Genomic DNA, 21407 nt, shown 5'->3' with positions numbered 1-21407 from the left:
CAAATACTCCTAAAAGCTCAGCATGGTGGCACAAATGGAGGGCAGTAGGCTTCCTTAGATCCATTTATTGCCCCAGTGGGGCACAAGCATAGGAGTACCCAGAGGTGGCCTATGGCAAAGCACCTATAGCTCATGGAAACCTAGAAAGCATTAAGTTACCTGCCACCGTCTTACAGACTAGGACCAATTTTACTAACAGAAAATGTTGCTGGACCACATGAATACAATATGAAATCACAATCAACATGAACCATGCAAACAAGCTATTGAACTAAACATGACTGGGGGCACCTGAGTAGCTCAGTCAGTTGGGTGGCCAGCTCTTGGTTTTGGCTCAGGTCATGATCTCAGGGTCCTGGGATAGAGCCCCATGTTGGACTCCATGCTGGGCATGGAGCCTGCTTAAGATTCTCTCATTCTCTCTCTCTCTGCCTCTCTCTCTCCCTCCCTCCCTCTCATGTGCTCTCTCTCTTCCAAATAAATAAATAAATCTTGAACTAAACGTGATTGGCTAACTGGGGGGAGGGAGTTCCCTTTTAATTCTCATTCATCACTTATCCATTCATTTAGTAGCCAAAATTTGATAAGTCTCTAAGAATATTTTTTAAGGGTGTAAAACCTAGCCATATTTTTTTTCCTATAAAAAGAACCACTGCTCATTCATTTTCGCAACAGATCTTCTAGCCCAATCCTTGGGCAAACCAAGGATCTTTTATATCAGATAAGAATATCTTCTCTCTCTTGAGCAGTTTGCAGTCTAGAGAAAGAGAAGGTGGGGGAAATGGCAGAGGAATATGGCATCAAGGGAGGAGGGCCGGCAGGAATATTTCAGACAAACAGAGAAGCAGGGTGCGGGCAGAGGAGAGCAGCCAGGGAAGAGGGTAATACCCGTAGTGCCCAGCAAACAAGCTCAGGCAGGTCAGAGCCTCTATGAGCACAGTGTTTGAGCCCATACCTACTAGATGAAGAGCCATGTTCCAAATTTAATACCATACAAGAGTCAACTCCCGCTCACTCTCCAAAACTTCCTCACCGAAGCACCACATTTATTTTCATCTCTACTGCGCAGTTTTAACTGTGTTTTACTTACTTAATAATTGTCTCTGTGTACACACACACACAAAACTACAAGCCATGTGAGAGGACAGACTAGAGCTTCTACCTCCAACTCTTGGCTCTGCCTGTTCCAGCAGTGTGACCTTAGACAGGTTATTTAACCTCTCTGGTCCAATAGTTCATGAATATTTTATGAGGGGCAAATGAGAAATAATTATAAAATCTAGGGTAGCCCTCATTAAAATTATTTAATTTTCCCTAATACAGAGCAAGAACATAGAGTCCAGGGGCCGTATTCACTAACTCCTCCTCTTCCTCCTCCTCCTCCTCCTCCTCCTCCTCCTCCTCCTCCTCCTCTTAGATGAGGTTTACTCTGGCAAGCCATGGTCAGACTCTTCATTCAAGAATCCAAACAGAAAAATCCTACATTCCTGCGATCACTCGGTATTTTATTGGAATTTCATCCCCCTGGGCAGTCTCAATCCTCTTCTCTCCTCTCCCCCTCCTCCTGCCTGATGCTATGATGCCACAATCCAGTCTCTGTGACTCGGGGATGTTTCCATGGTGACAAGCAGTGATGTCATAAAGGGGTAATTGTTACAGGGCTGAATGAAATCTGGCACTTGATGCACCCTGCCTCCTTATATAAGGGGGGGGTGGGGCGGGAGACAAACCCTGTGGACACGTCCCAGAAAATGGGAAACCGAATCACCAAAGGGATGGCAAGGGGTGATCAGAGAGAGAGAAAGTTCCAATCCCTTCCACACACGAGCAGCCCCATTTGGAAAAGAACGGATTTAACAGACCTCACCAAGACAAGAGTCATTTTTCACCAGAGAAAATCAAAGGAACAAGCAAGAGGCAGCGACTACCGGAGACTCCACCTTCTGGTCTAGCAAGATTCAAGCAGAGAGTGGCTTCATCCAGCAAAGCCCCAATGAATCACATATTTATTGAGTAAAAAGCCACAGACTGTTTCCTACCAAAGCCTTAGATCGCCACGTACGTCTGATTGCTCCAGAGACAAACCAATGTGATTTTCAGCCCAACATGTTTTTTATCATAACAAGTCTTAACCAAGAACAATAGCAGTCACCCCAGTTTAATTCCTAGAGGAATTCAAACCACCTTGTTAAGAAAATTCCCAGAGGAGACTGTACACGAAAGAACATCCCATAATGCTGTCTGTCATCTCTAGGTTCTCTAAAAGCAAGGCCAGCCTTTTTTTTTGGCGGGGGGGGGTAAAGGAGTGCCTGATATAGGGAAATATGGTTGGATGGATGAAGTAAGGAGAACTTTACCCTGAAGAGCAATGCTTGGAAGGACAGAAGCACTTGAACTGAAGAATCTGATCGAGGTGACCATCGTCCACAGCCAGTTCCTTTTCTATCTCTTAAAATTGCAGATTGAGTGATTGCCACAATCGTGAGTGCCAAGGAACAGGTCTTTCCCAATAAAGTTTCCCTTGGTCCCACAGGAGGCTCTGTGAGCCAGTGCTTTAGACAATGCATAGTTCTTTCTTCCTCTAGGCAACTGCTTTTCCTGAACACTCCACTCTGCTGCTGGCGAGTTTGGCCCACAGCGGTAGCTAAATACGTGTGCAGGGAGTGCATACTTTTATGGCCTTTGTCATTATTTATGAACTAACTTCAAAGGGAAGTCATTTCCATCCAGAAAACCTGACATAGGCTTTTCCTTCCCCACCCATGCATAGAGATAAGTAACTCTGCTTTCTCACTATTCCGGTGAGCAGGAGACAATGTTTTCCGGATGCTGTTATGGGCAGCACCAAGCTACCTACCGTGTCTCCCAGAAAAGCCAAACGGCCCAGAGGTTCCATTTCTAAGCCACTCTCTAGTCCCCAAACATGTCACCATCTCTCATACCTCCTGACCTTGGCCCATGCTGCCTCTTGGTGGAAAAGAGCCCCACCTCCATCCTCCCTTCACAGTCCCTACAACCAGAAGATCTGGGTCCAGATCAAATGGCCCAGATCCTCCTCTCTAAATGATTCCTTCTAAGAAGGAGTCCCTCCTCCCTCTCCTGTTTATCCCCTCCACTACAGTGAGGGCTCCCTGAGGGCAAGGACTGGTCCTATTCTTATTGAATAATGGGCTGGATCACATGCCCTGGCATCTGCAGTAGACATATGCCAAGGTGAACAGTGGGACAGAAGCCAAGATCCTTGTGCCCTGCAAACCTTCACTGCCAGCTTAAGCTCTTCCAAAGTAAAAACTGACTTTTAAAAGTAAGTTTCAGAGACTCAAGTAACTAATGTTATCGACAAGGGTCCCTTAATAAGATGGAAGAGGAGCAGTGTGGTCAACTGAGAAGGCCTGGGACTCTGGAGACCCAAAGGCTGGCTCTGAGCAAATGGTTCATTCTTCTGAAGCTCCAATTTTCTCATCTATAGAGACAGGGAAAGGTGGACATTTGGGCTCAAAGTCCAGTTCTGACATTCTAGCTCACTGAAACAGTATGTGGCATTTTCACATCCTGAAATTGGAGAATGTTCTACTTCAAGGATGATTCCTTAAGGCACTTTACTGCCCTCCTAGGTTGAGATCGTCCCTTTCAGCCTCCCTTAAAATCCCCCCTCCTGTTTACTGCTCACCATGCACTCATGGCTGGGAATGGATGACAAGACCCCATGAAGGGCAGACTGTAAAACAAATGGAACTGCCCCTCCTCTTCCCAAGTACCTCTGAGCCTAACCTTGGCCAAGGTCCCCTCCCTCCTACCCCCCAGGCACCAGCAAAGCTTTTCCTGGGTCCTGCCTGAGCCTGGCAAATTCCATTATTTTGCAAAGGCATCTCTGTGTACCTGTATATCCTGTCATTCTCCCTGTCCATGACAAATGCCTGATATAAAAATTACCTTCAGAAATGTGTTAAGTCGGGCAGCAAGCACATCCAGAGGTTTGGGGAAGGTGAGAAGGCTGGAGATTGGTGGAGATGGTCTTCATTACTGTGCATCAGAAAAATAAAAGGAGAAAGAGGAGCGGGGGCAGGGGGTGCCAGGGTGAAGAAACTACTGGTTCATTCACCAGCAGCATGCATGTGTTGAAAGTCTATCCTGGTTGCTCAGCAACCAAGAAAAAGCATTTCAGAGAGCAAGGGGCTAATTGGATAAATGAATTAATTAGACATTTCCGGAGTCGGGCCGTAAATGACAACAGGCGTGGGTGGCCAGTTTTCGCTAAAGTGTCTTCCTACCCCTACCTGAGCTTTGGTCCAGCAAATTGAGTGAGCCAGGGAGAGTGGGAGCCAGATAACAATGTGTCAGAGACGCTGTCCTGGGAGGGGCAGGGGATGGAGGGAAGGCTGCCCTGCACTAAATGACCTTCGAGGTCGCTTTCAACACTAACATTTTATCAGTTTTGCCCTGCAGGGTAGGGAGGGGGAAAAAAAGGAGTAAATCCCCACTCTGGCAGCCTGAAGGTATCTTAACAACCTGCTTTCCCACATCATCCTGTGGGGTTTCCCTTTGCTGTATTTAAAGCAAGCAGGTTCCCATGAAAGCCAATAGACGCTAGTTGTAGGGAGTTTGCGTGGGAAATAAGATGTTTTGTTGGTGATTGTTTTTTTTTCCCTTGCTCTGCTTTGCTTCCTCCTGTTGGCTTCCTTTAATTACAGCAGAACCCCACTGGTTGCTCTAATGATGGAGAGGGCCACCGCGAGGTGGTGCAGAGCTCCTGAGTGAAGGAGGGAGCAGGCTGGGGGGGCCAGGGAAAGAAAGGCAACCAGCAGCTACCAGAGCCCCAAAGCTGGGAAGGAGAGACAGCAGGGCCGGCTTCTGGTTTCACTGCCTGAAACAATTTACTGGGAGCCTCCAGGCAAGCTGCCATGCCTCTCTGAGCCTTTGTTTTCCTTCCCACCAAGGAGAGAGGATGGGTTTTGTGATGGATTGAGAAGGATTGATGCCACTACTAATTGCATCTCATCCTTGCTCAAAACTACTAAGGGTTGCCTATCGCCAATAAAAATAAAGCCAAAAAAGCCAGCAGGACGTGCAATGCTTCCATAATCTGGCCTCACTTTGTCCCCCTCTCTCCTGGTTCCCACACACACCCTGTTACTCTTATCTCTGACTCTTTATTCCTCTTGCTCCTGACCTAGAAACACCAGAACTTAAGAACACATGCTCAGCTTAGAGATGAACAGGATGGTCTAATTGGGGAAAAGTTGAGGAGTTGGAAATGCATCTTAGCCCTAGTGGGGTACTTGAACCTCACAGTCCTGGGGCCTGGCCCTCATTGTTGGGACCAGGTGGAGAAGGGGGCTACAGAGAGGCTCTCTGGCCCTGCCTGCAAGGAGCTCTCCAGTCAGGCGGGCCCACGCGGGAGCTGTGGCTCGGTCACTCAGCAGCTGTGTGACCAGGACCAGGAATGTAACCCCTCTGTGCCTTTATTTCCTCATCCTTACAAGGACGATGTAAACATAATAGTAGGCACGCAGAAACATTAAGGATTAAATGAGATGCTGAATGCAGAGCTTACAACTCAACATCTGGTACACGATGAGAATACAGTAAACGTCTGTGATTTTTATAAAATTATATCTTTGTAGAATGAAATAAAAGTTCATCTCCTCATCTCTACACAACCATTCGCTCTGGTTCTCTCAGCCTGTCCCTACACCCAAACTCTATAAGCTCCTCATTTCTATGTCAATAATATAGCAGACTCCATGACCTGCTATTCTCAAAAGGTATGTTCTTCTATTTCACTACCTGTTCCGTAGCTTACTAGCTCTGTGACCCTGGCAATTGATGCAACCTCTCTCCATCATGGTTTTTTCATCCATAAGGGACCGGTACAACAGTAGCCCCAACTTGTTCACTGACATGGGGAAATGAGATGACACATGCAAAGCACCCAAGACAGACATCGGACACATAGTAGGTCCTTGGTAAACATTAGATCATCTTCCCGAAGGTTTCACTCCGGGTGCCAGTGTAGAATTAGCATTTCCATCTTCCTCTATTTACATGTACTTATCTTAGATTTCAAGTTCCCAGAAGACCACAGCAAATCTGAATTGTCTCTGTTCAGCATCTGCCACAGCATGGAAGCACAGTTCGGAATTTACTCACAATGTGTTCTGAACTATTGCAGGATGATATATATTATTTGTAAATACATAAAAGTGCCCGAACCACAATGCATTGCTCATCATCATTCACTACTTATAATGACAAAGATAATAATGAATACAGGAGATAACAACTCAAATATGGAGTGTGCCTGTTTCTGATCGCAGTTACATAGAAATAAGTCTCCCACAAAAAAAGGCTTCACTGAGACCAAGTCCCAAGTATAAGACTGCATTGGACATGCATGGCCAGCCTGTCAGGGCTCTGGCATAATGCACCCAAGCCAAAAGAACACGTTGAGGGTGGAAGAAGGCACGGATCTTGGAGTGCAAGAAGTGTTTTTATTTTCACAGCTGAAGAATATGGAACATGAAGGGGGCAGAGGGTTGGAAATGTTGGCTACTTCTCAGCCCTGAATATTACAAGCCTTCTCCGCATCCCCAAAGACATGGGCCCCTGTGGTAGAGGAAAGGAGAAGAGGGGGAGAGATGAGGGATAGGGCAGGAAAAGGAAGAATGGAGGAACCAACAACCCCCCCAACCCCCACCCCGCCCTGTGCTGACAAAGAGAATTCAGAGCAATGGGAAGTCACTGAACCGTATTCACAGACTTTCTGTCTGGGCAGTGAAAAAGCTTGGGAAGTAGATAGTGGTTTTGGGTGCTCCACAATGGGAACATAATCAATGCCAGTTCAAATGGCAATTGTTATGTTATGTTATGTTATGTTATGATATATATATATATATATATATATATATATATATATATATATATAAAGACTTTTTATTTATTTATTCAGAGAGAGAGAGAGAGAGAGAGGCAGAGACACAGGCAGAGGGAGAAGCAGGCTCCATGCAGGGAGCCTGACGTGGGACTCGATCCCAGGTCTCCAGGATCACACCCCAGGCTGCAGGCAGCGCTAAACTGCTGCGCCACCGGGGCTGCCCTATATTACATATATGTTTTTAAATAAATAGATTTATGGAAGGGAAGGGAGACAGTACAGCTCTCCCCAATTCCTTGCCTCCTTAACCAAAGAAAATCCAGTATTAGAAGCATGTGACCAAGGGGTACCTGGGTGGCTCATTCAGTTGAGCACCTTTCTTTGGCTCATAACATGATCCCAGAGCCCTGCATCTGGCTCTCTGCTCAGCAGGGAGTCTGCTTCTCCCTCTCCCTCTGCCCTTCTCTGCCCTGCACTCATGTGTAGTCTCTCTCTCTCTTTCCCTCTCAAATAAATAAGTAAAATCTTAAAAGGAGGAGGAGGAGGTGGAGGGGAGAAGGGGGAGGAGGAGGAAGAGGAGGAGGAGGAGGGGAAAAGGAAGAAGCAACCTATGACCAAAGCCAGTCTTTGGTCAGAGCTATTGCTCTCAGCTCTGAGGAGTGTTCTGAGCCTCAGGGAGGGGTCAGAAAGGAAATGAGCATCTCTGGCCAGAAATGGCATCAGTATTATCCCCAATATCTGTGATACAGAGTCAACCCAAGTATCCATCAAAGGATGACTGGATACAGGAAAGATGGTACACACACACACACACACACACACACACACACAATGAAATATTGTTCAGCCTTAAAAAGGCAGGAAATCCTGTCATTGGTGACAATGTGGGTAAACCTGGAGGACATGATGCTAAGTAAAATAAGACAGGCACAGAAAGACAAGTACTGTATGATCTCACTTACATGCAGAATCTCAAAAAGTCAAACTCCTAGAAGCAGAGAATAGAAAGGTGGCTGTTGCCAGGGGTTAGGAGGCAGGAGAAATTGGGAGAGGTTGGTCAAAAAGTATGAAGTTTCAGTTATGCAGGATGAAAAAAGTTCTGGATACCTAAAGTACAGCAGGGGTGACTGTAGTTAATACTATATTACATACTTGAAATTTGCTAAGAGACAGATCTTAAATGTTCTCACCATCAAAAAAAAAGGTAACTATATGAGGTGATGATACATTAGCTTGATTGTGGTAATCATTTCACAATGTATGCATATGTCAAAATATCACATTGTACATTTTAAATACATGCAATTTTTGTTCTTTGATTAAACCTCAGGGAAGCTGGAAAAATGTCTAATAAAATGCAAAGGCCTCAGGAAAGAGAACTGAAGCAGGGGAGGACTGATGTTAAAACATGTTTCCAGTGCAGGGAGCAAGAAGACAGTGGAGGGTGATGGGCAGAGGGGAAGGAAAGAGCCAGGAAGGGGAACCAAATACCCTTCCCTGGTCCAGTTCTTATTTCACTTGAGGCAAACGCTGGCTCAGCCCCCAGCCCTAAGAGTAGACATAGGGTTCTGGGGTGTTTCAGATGTCCTTCTGTCTCTGGAAATCCCATCTTCTGCCCAAGACCTAACCCAGGCACAGCCCTGCTTTACTTGCCATAAATTCACAAGAAATAATGGATGCTAGCCAGCAAACAAGGAATTTAGGATGGACTTGTTAGAAGCAAGATTAAACTCTCAGTTAAAAACAAACAAACAAACCTGAAACCCATTTTCAAGAAACCACATTAGTAGCTTAAACCAAGAAGAGGAGCCCAAAGCCTGGGTAGCTCAGTTGGTTAAGCATCTGTCTTTAGCTAGGGTCACAACCCCAGAGACCTGGGATCAAGGGGAGCCTGCTTCTCCTTCTGCCCCTCCCCCACTGCTCATGTGCACATGGGCTTGCTCTCTTGCTCTCTCTCCCCCTCCCTCCTTCTCAAATAAAATCTTTAAGAAGAAGAAGAAGAAGAAGAAGAAGAAGAAGAAGAAGAAGAAGAAGAAGAAGAAGCAGCAGCCTATATGACATAGAAGCATGCAGAATGTGGATATAAGCCTATCTCTTCTTCCAAGTCACCTGCTTATATCTGAAGATGCTCATTCTTACCTCTTGCCATCCGCACTTCTTCTAGGCGCCTCTAAATGGGACTGGGTCTGCCCTGTTCTGAGATGAAAAGAGAAAAGGAGAGCCATTGCTATTAGCCCATCCATCAGGCCATTACAGGGCTCTCCTCCCAGGATACATCACAGCCCCCTCCTTCCCCACCCCAGGGCAGGGCAATGGCAGTGTTGAGAATGCAACTTCCCTCTCCTCTTCACACACACCCTCACCATGGGCAAAAGGGCTCTAAGGAGAATACCGACTATGAGGCAGACCATGCTAATCTGCAGAACCTCTTACCATCTAAAACTCACCTTCCAGTATCCTCCACCTCAGGTCAGGAAACTTGCCAAGTCTTTCAGATTCACTAAAACATCACAACAGCTGTGTAAAATAGTGATTCTAATCCCAGTTGTATAAAGGAGAGAAGCAGGTTGCAGAAAAGTAACCTGCCCAAACTGACAGTGACAGGCGGAGTGAGGTCCACTGGACCCAAGCATGACTATGCCACCTAGAGTATCCCTCCCCCAGTGTCTCCCCAAAGTCACCAAATGTGTTCGTTCTACCCAAGGCTCCCTTCTGGGAGAAAAGTCCTAGATTGTATTGAGAACTTCATGGAAAATGAAAGAGCATCAGGGTGTGGCAGAAAGAGCACTGAACGACGAGTCAGGTAGCTAGACATGGGTGTGGGTGCTTCCACCATCTTGGTCACTCCACAGTCTCACTTGGTCATGCTTTCCATATTTAGAAAAGGATGTGGTTAGATCATAATTTGTTCTTTCTAGCTCTCAAATATTGTCTCTCAACAACTGGTATTTTAAAAGGATCTTGGTGACAATAATGTTTAACCCAAAAGAATGACTCTTGCATTGTGAAGTTTCTAGCAAAAACAAAGACAAAATCACACAGATAATACTTCCTGCTGCCCCTAAGAAATCACACCACAAGTACAAGCAACTTCTGCTATGATTTAATAACAAAGGCATGCCCTTAAATATGTCTGGAAATGTATAGTTTATAATATCCTTTCAAATATGTGATTGCATTTTGATTTCTGAAATGATGAAAAAGTTAAGGAAACGTAAGTCTGGGTTATTGACTGATGTGGGCCATTTCGTAAAACTGGCAGGTGGTGATGTGAAGGCTGGTCTTCCAACAACCAGAGGGATACTCCTACATGTGCCTTAGGCTTGGATCTGGAGTTCTATTGCAGCATGAGCCCATCCACACACCTAAGCTATCCCCATCACCATCATTACCATCATCATCCACAATGATCTTACTGGAGAACATAACAGATCCAAAGTAATAGTTGCTGAAACAATTAATAAGGAAGCCTAGTGCTGTTTCAACACTTAAACCCAAACACCTGCCAACCCCACCTACAAGAAAGTTTGGCTCTGCTCAGAGACATGTACACATAGCATGTGTGCCCACACATGGCCTCCCATTATCTTCTCTCCTCATCTCAGCTCCTGAAAACGTACACTGATGAGTCCTTTCTTCCCAGTCATGATCCTTTCAGCATCCCTTAGTCTGGTACTACTGACAGACTTGGCTGGGGCAAGAGACCATCAAGAAATCACAGGCTTTCTCCCCTGCCTGCCTACATTGTTACGGGGTGTGACAATGGTGTTCTACACCATATAATCAACCCTGCCCCTCCAACTCCATTTCTTAAAAAATTCATAAGTGTACAAGAAAGAGAAGAAAACACAAAATAGAACCAGAAGGGGAAAAGGCAATCGTGAAATGAATTTGACTGCAGAAGCTTACGTTCCTGCAGGCATAGTAGATATTAATAATTCAACAAAATATTACAGTAATTACTATACTTTGCAAAATCACAACAGTGCACTTTAGCACAACTCCTACCAATCTCCCTGCAACTGCAATTAATAAATAAAACACAATTCCCTATATTAAATTTGTTGTTTAAAAGCTAAATATTTTATCAAAACTAATATATTTTAAATAATCAGTCAAGACTAAGAAAAATCCCTGGCCCCTCATGTCTCCCCACTTGAAAGTGAAATCCCATCTTCACAGCTAGCGCAGAAACTGACTACAACTCACAAGAATACACTGAGTGTTTGGGCTTGAAGGCACCCATTGAGGGACCTGAGGACCACTTGGCTCCAGCACTCTGCTGGAATCCATGTAGGCTACTGGAAAGAGAAGGGGGAAAGAGGGAAAGACTAATTCTTTTGGACCATGAAATCTGACCTACCTCATTCAGCTCTAGGAAAATCCATGAATTATAAAGAGAGGTGAGGGGCAGGAAACCACCAAAGGCACACCTAAGTATAGCCCAGAACAGGTATGAGGCTAATGACCTTGAAACATAGGTGAGCCTTACTTTGTTATACTCTAGTTACGCTCCCACAAATTTGCTACATCCAATCCATCAAGTTCTGTTGATTTCACCTGCTGTATCAGTTAACTGTTGCTGCACAAATGCTATGGAGTAAACCACTCAAATCTCAACTGCTTACTCTCACAAGAATCACTTATGCTCATAACTACATAGGGCAGCTGGAGGTTGGCTGACATAGCTAGGCTCGGCTGGGCTCTTCTGCTGCTCTTGGCTAAGTTGGGCTAATGTAGGCCAGGCTTGGCAAGGAGTGGCTGTATATGACCTGTCTCATTCTCCTCCCCAGACCAGCAAATAAGCATAAGGACATGCTTCCTCATGGCTACTGCAGAGCACGAGATAGCACGGAAACACCTGATGCCTCTTGCTAACAACTGGCACTTCTTCTGTTGACCAAAGTAAGTCTCAAAGCCAAACCCAAAGTTAGAAGGTAGAGAATGAAGGCCCCACCTGTAAAGAAAGGGCACTCCCAGGGCACAATACAAAGGGGGTTATATCGAGGCGTGAAGAATTATATAGAGAAGCCAACAATACCATCAACTACACTTGCTAAATACTTCTTCAGTTGCCTTCTCCTCACCCACCTCCATGGCCACCACCCAAGCTATCACCCTCTCTAGCTACAGCGACAGTCTGGTCTCCTTTTCCCCATCTATCCTACAGAGTGATCAGAGTGGTTATCTTTAATGCAAATTTAATTATAGGACTCTCCTACGTTAAACCCTCCCAATGTCTTAGGATACAGAATAAATTCCTTCCCCTGGACCCATAAAACCCTACCCATGCCTGTATGTCTAGCTTCATCTCTCACCAGCCTCCAACCCATACATCCTCTGCTCACCAGCCTCCAACCCATACATCCCAGCCACAATATCCTTCCCTCTGTCTCTTCCATATACCTTCTTCCCTCACGTCCCAGACGCTCTGTGCCCAGAACATTCCACCCTCTCCTCTTCACCTAATTAACCCAGCATATTTTTGAGACCTCAGCTCATCTGCTTCTGCCTCTCTGCTCTTCTCAAGTTAAATGTGCCTGGTATAATATCTGATAATATCATGAACCTCTCCTTCAGAGCACTGATCACCATTATATACTTAGAGTCCAGCAGCACCTGCATATAGCAGGTACTCTACAAATACTTGTTGAATATTGATGAATGATGTTTTTAAAAGCTATGTTACATTTTTAAAATAAAAAGTAGCTAAAACTACATTTTTGGGGCTAAGTTTTATATTAAAGGTATTCAATAGTAAATGTCTATGGCAATTGCTCTGTAGTGATTCATCCCCCACAACATGTTGCCGATTTTCCATAAATCAGATTGTAATGCATCAGGTCTCTTTAAAGGGTTGTGCATGACTAACCTGAACGAAGCCACAGGTAGCCCATGCTAGACTTCTCCTTTCCCTACCCTCATCCATCATGAGTGAGAGGGGGACACATATAATCCAGAATTAGCAGATGATACAAAACCAGAAGGTAATCTTAAATCTTTCAAAGATCCAACAGAAATTTTTTTGACCCTAGATTTCTATGTCTAGATAAACCTTCAAGCCACTGTGAGAGCCAGATAAATTTTTGACATGTCAAGAATGAGAAGAAAAAAAAAAAACTATTGCTGAAGTGCTGGGTGACCATATAATTTATCATCCAAGCCAGGATCTTTTGAGAATTAAAAGCAATCTATCAATATTTATGTCAGGACATATGAATAAGCCAAGACATTCCTGTGACCTCCCTACAAAAGAATACTGAGGATAAACCTCAGGAAAATGAATATCAGCCCCCCCACCCAAAAAAAAGAGGCCAAAAAAATAGAAGCACTAACCCAGGAGTAGAATAAATAGTAAAGTGACGGACAGGAAGGCAGACCTAGAAAGAAATCGGTACAAATTAGAACATCCAATAATACAACTAAGAAGCTATAATATCTTAGTACAATGGTGAAGAAACAGATGTTTCTTCTGTCTAGGAGGAAGATAAAACAATTAGAAACTTGAGAAAAAAAAAAAAAACCTGCACAAGAAAGTCACAACCCAAACTAATGTGGCGGGATCTTCAGCAACTGTCAGAGCATAAAATAACCCACCTGGGGCAGCCCAGGTGGCTCAGCAGTTTAGCGGGGCCTTCAGCCCAGGACTTGATCCTGGAGACCTGGTATCGAGTCCTGCGTCGGGCTCCCTGCATGGAGCCTGCTTCTCCCTCTGCCTGTGTCTCTCTCTCTCTCTCTCTCTCTCCTCTCTCTGTGTGTGTCTCTCATCAATTAATAAATAAAATCTTTAAAAAAAATAACCCATCTGATCTTAAAGCTCAGGACATCCCACAGGTTTAGTCATGAGGATTGTCAACCATGCTATGGGATTTTGTCGTAGATACTAAAAACAAGCATAACAGTCTCAGTATTTTATTGGTGGTTTTCTTTCACTGTGGTCTAGATCACATCTCAGGCATTTCTTAAGTATCCCACATTGTTCTCTGTTCTCTAATATTTTCCCAGTATGTGTTTCTCACATACAAGACTATATGCTTTTTGGGTGTCTAGTCTACATCACTAGACATTATAGCAGATGCTTCCCAAATACTTCATATTATCTGAAAGGAATAAGGCTGAGCAATCAATACAGGTCAAGTCCTGGAACAAATGTTTTTTTAAACATCCAAATTACACTCCCATCTGAGAATTTTATTATATCAGATGTGACTTGAAATAAATTGTACATCGTGCCTGGAATAGGAAGTCTGAGGTTTTTAACATCATGGTATGTGTGCTAATGGAAGCATTTCACTTGCACTGGGAGAAGGCAAAACAAGGTGGTTGCTGGACATGGTCTCAAATCTGTTGTGGAAGGACCTCTAGCTGCTTAATAAAGGAGAGGTAAGGTGAACAAACATCTTGAATCCATATCGCCCCTGTTCACATTGCTTTGAGAAGCATTCTTTTTAAAATGCTTCCAGGTGCATTATGTCATTATTTTAACAGTGACATAAAGGGAACAAAGAAGATTGTCCCCATTTCACATGTAAAGAAATGATTGACCTAATATCACATCTAGTTCAGGCTGAGATGGGCCTGCATCAATTTATGCAACTGTTCCATTTTATAGATAAAGAAACTGAATCCTGGAAAATTCAGTAACTTAATTAGCATCACACTACACAAAGAAATGAATAAATGAATGAGTGAATGAATGAATGCATGCATATCCACTTGGGTAAGACCGAATTTATGCATGCTTGAAAGAAGCATTTTCCAGTACTTTTATCATTCTAGACTCTCTCCTTACTAATGCACCCATTTAAAAACCTTTTGAGGATGCCTGGGTGGTTCAGCAATTGAGCGCCTGCCTTTGGCCCAGGGCATGGTCCTGGAGTCCCAGGATCAAGTCCTACATCAGGCTCCCAGCATGGAGCCTGCTTCTCCCTCTGCCTATATCTCTGCCTCTGTGTGTGTGTGTGTGTGTGTGTGTGTGTGTGTGTCTCATGAATAAATAAATAAAATCTTTAAAAAAATAAACAAACTCTCATAGACATATACTAAAGCGTCTTCATTCCCTTACACCTAAGAAATGGTGACCTGCTGAAGGCAGTTAGTGTACATCAGGAACTCAAATTTAGGAGTCTCAGCTCCCAGACCAATATTTTTTCCAAAGTATTACGATGCCCCTCACTAATGAGATCTTATAAAGGAGCATACCGATGGCAAGCTCAGCTGCTCTCTGCCCAACTCCTTACGAAGTTCAAGAAAAAGAGAAATTGCACCCATTCCCAGGCAGGAAGTCATCTGCCAACAGTTAGAGGTCAGAATTTTAGGGAGCCTCTGTGTATTATGAAAACCACCACGCACAGGCCCTGGAGTGAGGTGAGGCTCCTTAGTCTTGAGAAATGACAAGGAACACTAATTTGGAGGTGTTGTCCCCTCCTCAAAGCCCAGCACCTTGTTCCTGCACTCAATATAACCCCAGAGTGGGCTCCTTTCTTCTGGAGGGGCCAAGTCAAAAGGAGGACCCTCTCAGAAGTAGGATCAGTGACTTCATCTCCCTCCTTACACCTAGTATGTACCATTGGAGAGCCCTGCGCCGACTTTTAAAAGAGGCTGAGGGAAATTCCTGGCTTGGTGTGATGGTTAATTTTATGTGTCAATTTGATTGAGCAGTGGGGTACCCAGATATTTGGCCAAACACTACTCTGGGTGTATCTGTGAGGGTGTTTGTGGATGAGATTAATACTTGAATCAGTAGACTGAGTAAAGCCCATTGCCCTCCCAATGTGAGTGCCCTCATCCAAGCCATGAAGCACTAATTAGAACAAAAAGGCTGAGTGAGAAATAATTCTTTCTCTCTGCTTGACTATCTTCAAGCTGGGACACTGGTCTTCTCCTGTCCTCAGACTCAGACTCAGACTGGAAGTACAACATCAACTCTCCTAGGTCTCCAGCTTCCTGACTACAGATTTAGGACTTCTTAGCCTCCATTACAGTGTCTGCCAATTCCTTATAGTAACTTATTTTATGGAGATTGATACAGATATAAATATAGATATAGATATAGATCTCCTATTGCTTCTCTTTCTCTAGAGAGCCCACAATAACACACTTGGAAATAACCAAGGTATCTCAATTTGCATTCCTCCAGAAACACACCCTGAAACAAAGACTTGAATTCAAGTCGTTTATTTGAGAGGTGATCCCAAGAAATATTGTTATGGGAAGGGGGACATGAGAGAGGGATGGGAAGGCAGCTGATAAAGCAAGCAAGTTACCACAGTAGGCAAGTGGGGCTTAATCCCAATGACTCTGGGAGACAGTGTGGAAAACAAGTCTCAGATTTACCCTACCCCAAAGGGTAAGGGAGCTGGGGTATTTATCCACCAACTTCCACTGATCATTGATAAGTAGCTGCTCCCTATTCCTTGATGGGAATTAATTCTCTGACACTTCCTAGCCTGGGCCTTGGGTGATTAAAGTCGAGTTCCAGTGGGCAAACAACTCCTAGCGCTGATGGTTAGAGGTCAGGCCAGCAAGCAGAGTGCCAAGGGGATATGTGCAAGGGAACCAACAGATCTGCTACAAATGGGTAGCCACTCAACCTACACCATTTTCTATCTAGACAAATAATGAGAACATTCTTAACCAACATAATAACCTAGCATGCTCAACCCTTTATAGGCATTGTCTCTAAGATTATCAACAACCCAAGTTCACTAGTATCCCAATTTTCAGCCAGTGGAACTGAGGCTCAGAGATCTGTTCAAAGTCACCGTTGCTTGGGTACTTTCTCATAACCCAGAAGACATTTAAAATTTTGGAGAAATCTTCCAGTCAAAAGTTTGCTTTCAAGTATGAGTAACAGTGACAGCAACACAGTGACACAAGCAACTCTTTTGCCTCTAAAAATAGCTTCCTCTACCTACCACCATCCTGGAAAACAAATGTCTCCGCATCTCCAGTTTTATGGTCTTGAAAGTCTGATTGTAACAAGTTCCTCCACTACATGTAATCACATTCAGATATGGCAGCTTGAGCTACTTTTCTATCCCTGAAAAAAATGTTCGACTCAGTAATTGTTCTCCATCTCCCACTGAGAACAGATTTTAAAAAGAAAAAGTTCATTTCTGATGCCGCAGTGTAATGTTTAACCTGACTCTAACCATCTGGAAGAGAAACTGCCTACCTTACCATAGACACCAGAAAGACTAAAGCACTGAATTGGGCATGTGGGATCGGAGCACTGGTGAGAGAGAGCAGAGATGTCCAGGGTAGGGCCCAGGTCTGGGGAGGCAACAAGAAGAGACCTTCCTACACCTTCAAGGCACTCATTCTTTACCCAGGCAGCTTTAGGTATTTAAGAAAGTATTTATTCCATTCAACTCAATAGGCTTCTATTGACTGACCACCATGCACAGGAAGTGAAAGGGTACAGAGGGAGGAAATGCAAAGGAGACAGGGGAACCAAGCCTGAGCATCGCTTCCTGCTGAATTTACTTCTAGAGTATTAATTGGGTCATTAATGGGTGGCATGGACTGCAGAATGGACATATTTGGACAAAACACCCATTTCTTTTTCTCTGTAGGAAGTGGCTGAATGAGCAACCCCCCAGGACTGAACAGCCCTATTGCCAATTAATATGTATCTTTGGGTCACCAAACAACCCCTCACACAATGCACCTGCAGGGTGCTGCTTCTCTTTTTCTTTCCTTTGGAACAATTCCTTGCACAGCATTTTTTTTTATTATTTCATTCTATTTATTTTCACTTCTTTCCCAGGGCAACACTCCCTCTAGTGTCTGTGTAGGGATCTCAGGTTCCATTCTTGGTACACAGGATGCAGGCAACAAGGGAATACAAGCCAGTATCTTGATGAGTACAAATCACTACAAAATAACTAATGGGTTTGGTCAGTGTGATATTTCCAGGAAAGAGGCTGCAGATATTCTGCAGAGAGTTCTAGTCATGGATATTTCCATTTGACACCAGGCATGAACCAGAGAGAGCTAGGAGATCAAAAGGAGGAGCAAAGCTGGAATGTCAAAGTTCATCCTATGGTTTCCGTGTACAAGAGTCTTTGGCCCTACAGGCTCTATTTGCCAACCAGCCCCAGCAGCCCACTGTTTTCCTAGTTTCCTGAAGCTACCTATCTCGCTCACTTGCTTCAGGAAGTCTTCCGAAGTTAGCTGTAAAGTATAATTATGGATGTCCAAGCCAAGTGAAGCTACTCTTCAACTTTCTGGGTACCTTCCTTAACCCTTCAATGAAGTCCCCCCAAAATATCCAACATATAAGCTGTTAATGAATATAATCTTTCACTTTGTTCTATTTGATTCTAACCATTTCTATTACAAATTCTGAATATGAATCTCAAAGGCTCCAGTCATTTGCTTCTCTATTGCTTCCACTATCACAACACAGATGAGAGACATCACAGAGACTACCTGGCCATGATCAAGAGGTGCCTGAAGTGAGCATCTCCCAGAGAGTTCTGGCCAAGGCTTTGCGATCGGCTCACTGGAAAACCTAGAGCAAGTACCTCCTTCCTCTGCTTCAATGTTTCCATCTGAAAATGAAAGGAAAGCCCTTTCCAAAATAAAAATAATGACTAAAGTAAGATACCTGGAGGGATACCACAGGCCCAGTACTTCTTTTAAGCACTTTGCCATGTACATGATCTCATTTAATCCTGCCAATAGTCTGTGTGAAAGGTACTATTATTACTGCTCTTTTTGTAGATGAACAAACAGTGAAGAAAGAATAACAACTTACCCAATGTCACACAGCTATTAAGAGACAAAGGCAGGATTTGAATCCAGGCACCTGGTTCCAGAACCCATGCTCCAATTTATTTTATAGAGCTGTTCTCAATAAATTCTGAGAAAGATTGCATTGGTGATTAATACAATCCATAAGTATCAATTCAGACCCAGACCAAATAATCCCACAATCTACAACCTAAAAGGATCCTTGATTGCCCTATCTAGCTCTATTTCCAGTTTTCCCCCTAAACTAGGTTCTCATCCAGGGTGTGCGAAGTACCAGGCCCCTACATAGCAGCAGGCAGATTTACTGGCCAGTAGTCCTGTATGACTAGTCCCACAGTACTGCGGGTCCCTCTCATCCCAACCCAGTGGGGATGGCGTCCTTTGCTCCCCATCAAGGAGTTAATAACAGAAAGCTATTTGTACAATCCTAAAGTTCTTAGACTCCATTACTTTTTTCAAATTTACTGCAGCACATTTATTAGCGTACTATAAAGAAAAGCATTTCCATAAATGATTAAACCCCAACTACACTGATCAAAATAAATGAGCAAAATGTGCCTGGTGATGCAAACAGGCTTGATTCACTCACGAATTCAAATAACGAGGTGACTCACAAGAGGCCCCCATTAACAACAGTTAGTAAGATACAGATTGTCCAACATTGAGGAGCTTGATATTTATGGCGTGCAGCCACCTCAGTGGGTGGGCATGTGGATATAGAACACAGCCAGGGGACCCGAGGGAGGAACCCAATCCTAAGCCTCTCTGGTTAGCTTTGTGTGTATAGTCAACTTCGGACTCAGTCTATCCTACCTATAAAATAGGCAGCATCCTACTTCCTCCCCCCAAGGGAAAACACATAAATCCTCTTGGAAGAAAACTGGTCTGTCAACCCCAGGGGAAAGGAGACACTCGGAAGTGAGTAAGGGATGGCTATACAGAGAAAAGGAAGAGCGAGTCTGGAGCATAGGATGCCATGATTCTGTCTGAGTCCCACACCCCTCATCTCTATGCTGAGTGATTTGCTGAAGACAATTAATCACGTGCACTTCCAACCTTGACATTCTGAGTCTCAATGCCACAGTGTCTTCCCCAGTGGGCCTCTCTCCTCTGAACTCATGGCCAGAAATGACTGCTTGACAATTAACCACATATCACCCCATGGCTTCTATCTTGGTATCATGTGTTATTTACCTTTACTGTTAGCAGTCTCACATCCGAAACATACTGGAAGGCCCTTGAGGCAAATGCTGTCTTATCCTTGTTTCTCTCTCCCTCCATCACACCCCGACTGACCCCGCAGTGCCCAGAACATGGCCAAACACATAAGAAACACTCAGCAAATGGTTGAATACCTTCTGTAAATCTATATGATCTCTGAAGTCTGAGAGGAAGAAGCCAGGATTATTGCCAAGTCCCTATTTCTCTTTTCTTACTAAGTGGCATAGGGATGCCTCCAAATCTTGAACTAAAATTCATATATGAAATAATCAACCAAGTATATAAATGCAATGCTACTAAGACACAGTGTTAGCCTGTCCTCCCCACACAGCTAAGGCACTGTCTAGTTCCCCAGAGTCAGTTCAGTGAGGGAATACTGACCTATGTGACAAGCGCTGTGCCATGTGCCCCTAGGAGAAGGGCCAATCTCACATTGAGGGGTGGGGGAGGTGCCGTGGTAATTATTTCATACCTCATCCCTCACCTTGAAAACACAATATGATATAAGATTAAAATAAACAGGTACTGAACTAAATCATGATCAAATGTGTGGTACAGTCTTTAAATTCTACAGGCAATTAGGAAAAAGGGAAATAAATGCTTTTAAGGAAAGCTCTATAGAGAAATGCATTTGGATCTTGAGCAGAGCTATGAATAACAGGTGCATCTCAGTAGAGGAAGAAGTATATTCTAAGCAGAGAAGACCTCAAGGGCAAAGGCTCAGAGTCGAGAAGGGACTTGGGACAATGAGGGGGCTCCCTTGGCTAGAGGGAAGGAATGTACCAGGGAATAGTTGAACAGAGAGGTGGAGAAGACCCAGGACACATAAAGTGAAGGGGCCTGAATGCCAAGCTAAATGACTCTGGATTTGAATCCAAGGTGAAGGCACTCGAGCTAGAAGATAGACATACTCACTGAAATATGCCTGATTATGATAACTCTCAAGTTAGGAAGAACCCAAGAAATAAATCACTGACACCTCAAGGGACAAGGACTTCTAATTCTTTTGAAGCTTCTGCTCTAGAAGACTTGAGACTCACTCTTCACCTACTTGGTGGAACGTGGCTGAGTCCCTCCTGCTTGTGAGGCAGAGCTCTCTCATCTTCACTCACTGCCAGCAAAACCAGAGCACCATCCAGACTCTTCTCTCAGTCACCCCCCTGACACAAGGGGGTGAGTATGGCCAGCCAGCTTCCATCTACCCCCTCCCCACCATGACGGTTCCGCTGAAGCCCACTGATGCTCACATTCCCTATTTTCCACCTTCAACTCCATTAAGACCTCTTTTCTCCCAAACTTGAAAAATTATCCTTGGACATTTTCCCTCCCTCTGTAAGGAAAAGTATCTCAAGCCTGTCAAGAGGCCAAAGCAAGCAGAAAATGAACAAATGAGCCAAACCACCAGGCCTCAGGTGTATCCAGCCTTGGATGAACCCCTGGTGCACCTTCCTATCTTAGCAGGTCTGGCGTTCTCACACCTCTCTGCTCCTTACAGGATGATCCAGGGCCAATCTACCATCCAGTTCCAAAGTTCCCCAGTGACAATAACAGA

General features: G+C 44.3%; 1 protein-coding gene and 2 long non-coding RNA genes across 4 annotated transcripts in view; 1 reads left to right on the top strand and 2 right to left on the bottom strand.

Annotated features, from left to right (window-relative positions):
- LOC112672301 (uncharacterized) overlaps positions 1–5406 on the bottom strand; it is a 79102-nt gene extending 73696 nt beyond the window's left edge. For both annotated transcript variants that reach the window (XR_007406759.1, XR_004810090.2), the window contains exon 1: positions 3934–5406. This is a non-coding gene — a long non-coding RNA (uncharacterized LOC112672301). The remainder of the gene's footprint in view (positions 1–3933) is intronic.
- Positions 1–21407, bottom strand: part of SORCS3 (sortilin related VPS10 domain containing receptor 3) — a 581582-nt gene that overhangs the window by 555178 nt on the left and 4997 nt on the right. The window lies entirely within an intron of this gene.
- Positions 1681–18490, top strand: LOC112672300 (uncharacterized). Its single transcript, XR_003144167.3, has 3 exons — positions 1681–3304; positions 11668–11779; positions 18288–18490. It is a non-coding gene; the product is annotated as an uncharacterized LOC112672300 (long non-coding RNA).

Source organism: Canis lupus, chromosome 28 (genome assembly GCF_003254725.2).
Source record: "Canis lupus dingo isolate Sandy chromosome 28, ASM325472v2, whole genome shotgun sequence".
Lineage (NCBI taxonomy): Eukaryota > Metazoa > Chordata > Mammalia > Carnivora > Canidae > Canis > Canis lupus.
This window is presented reverse-complemented; position numbering and strand designations above follow the sequence as displayed.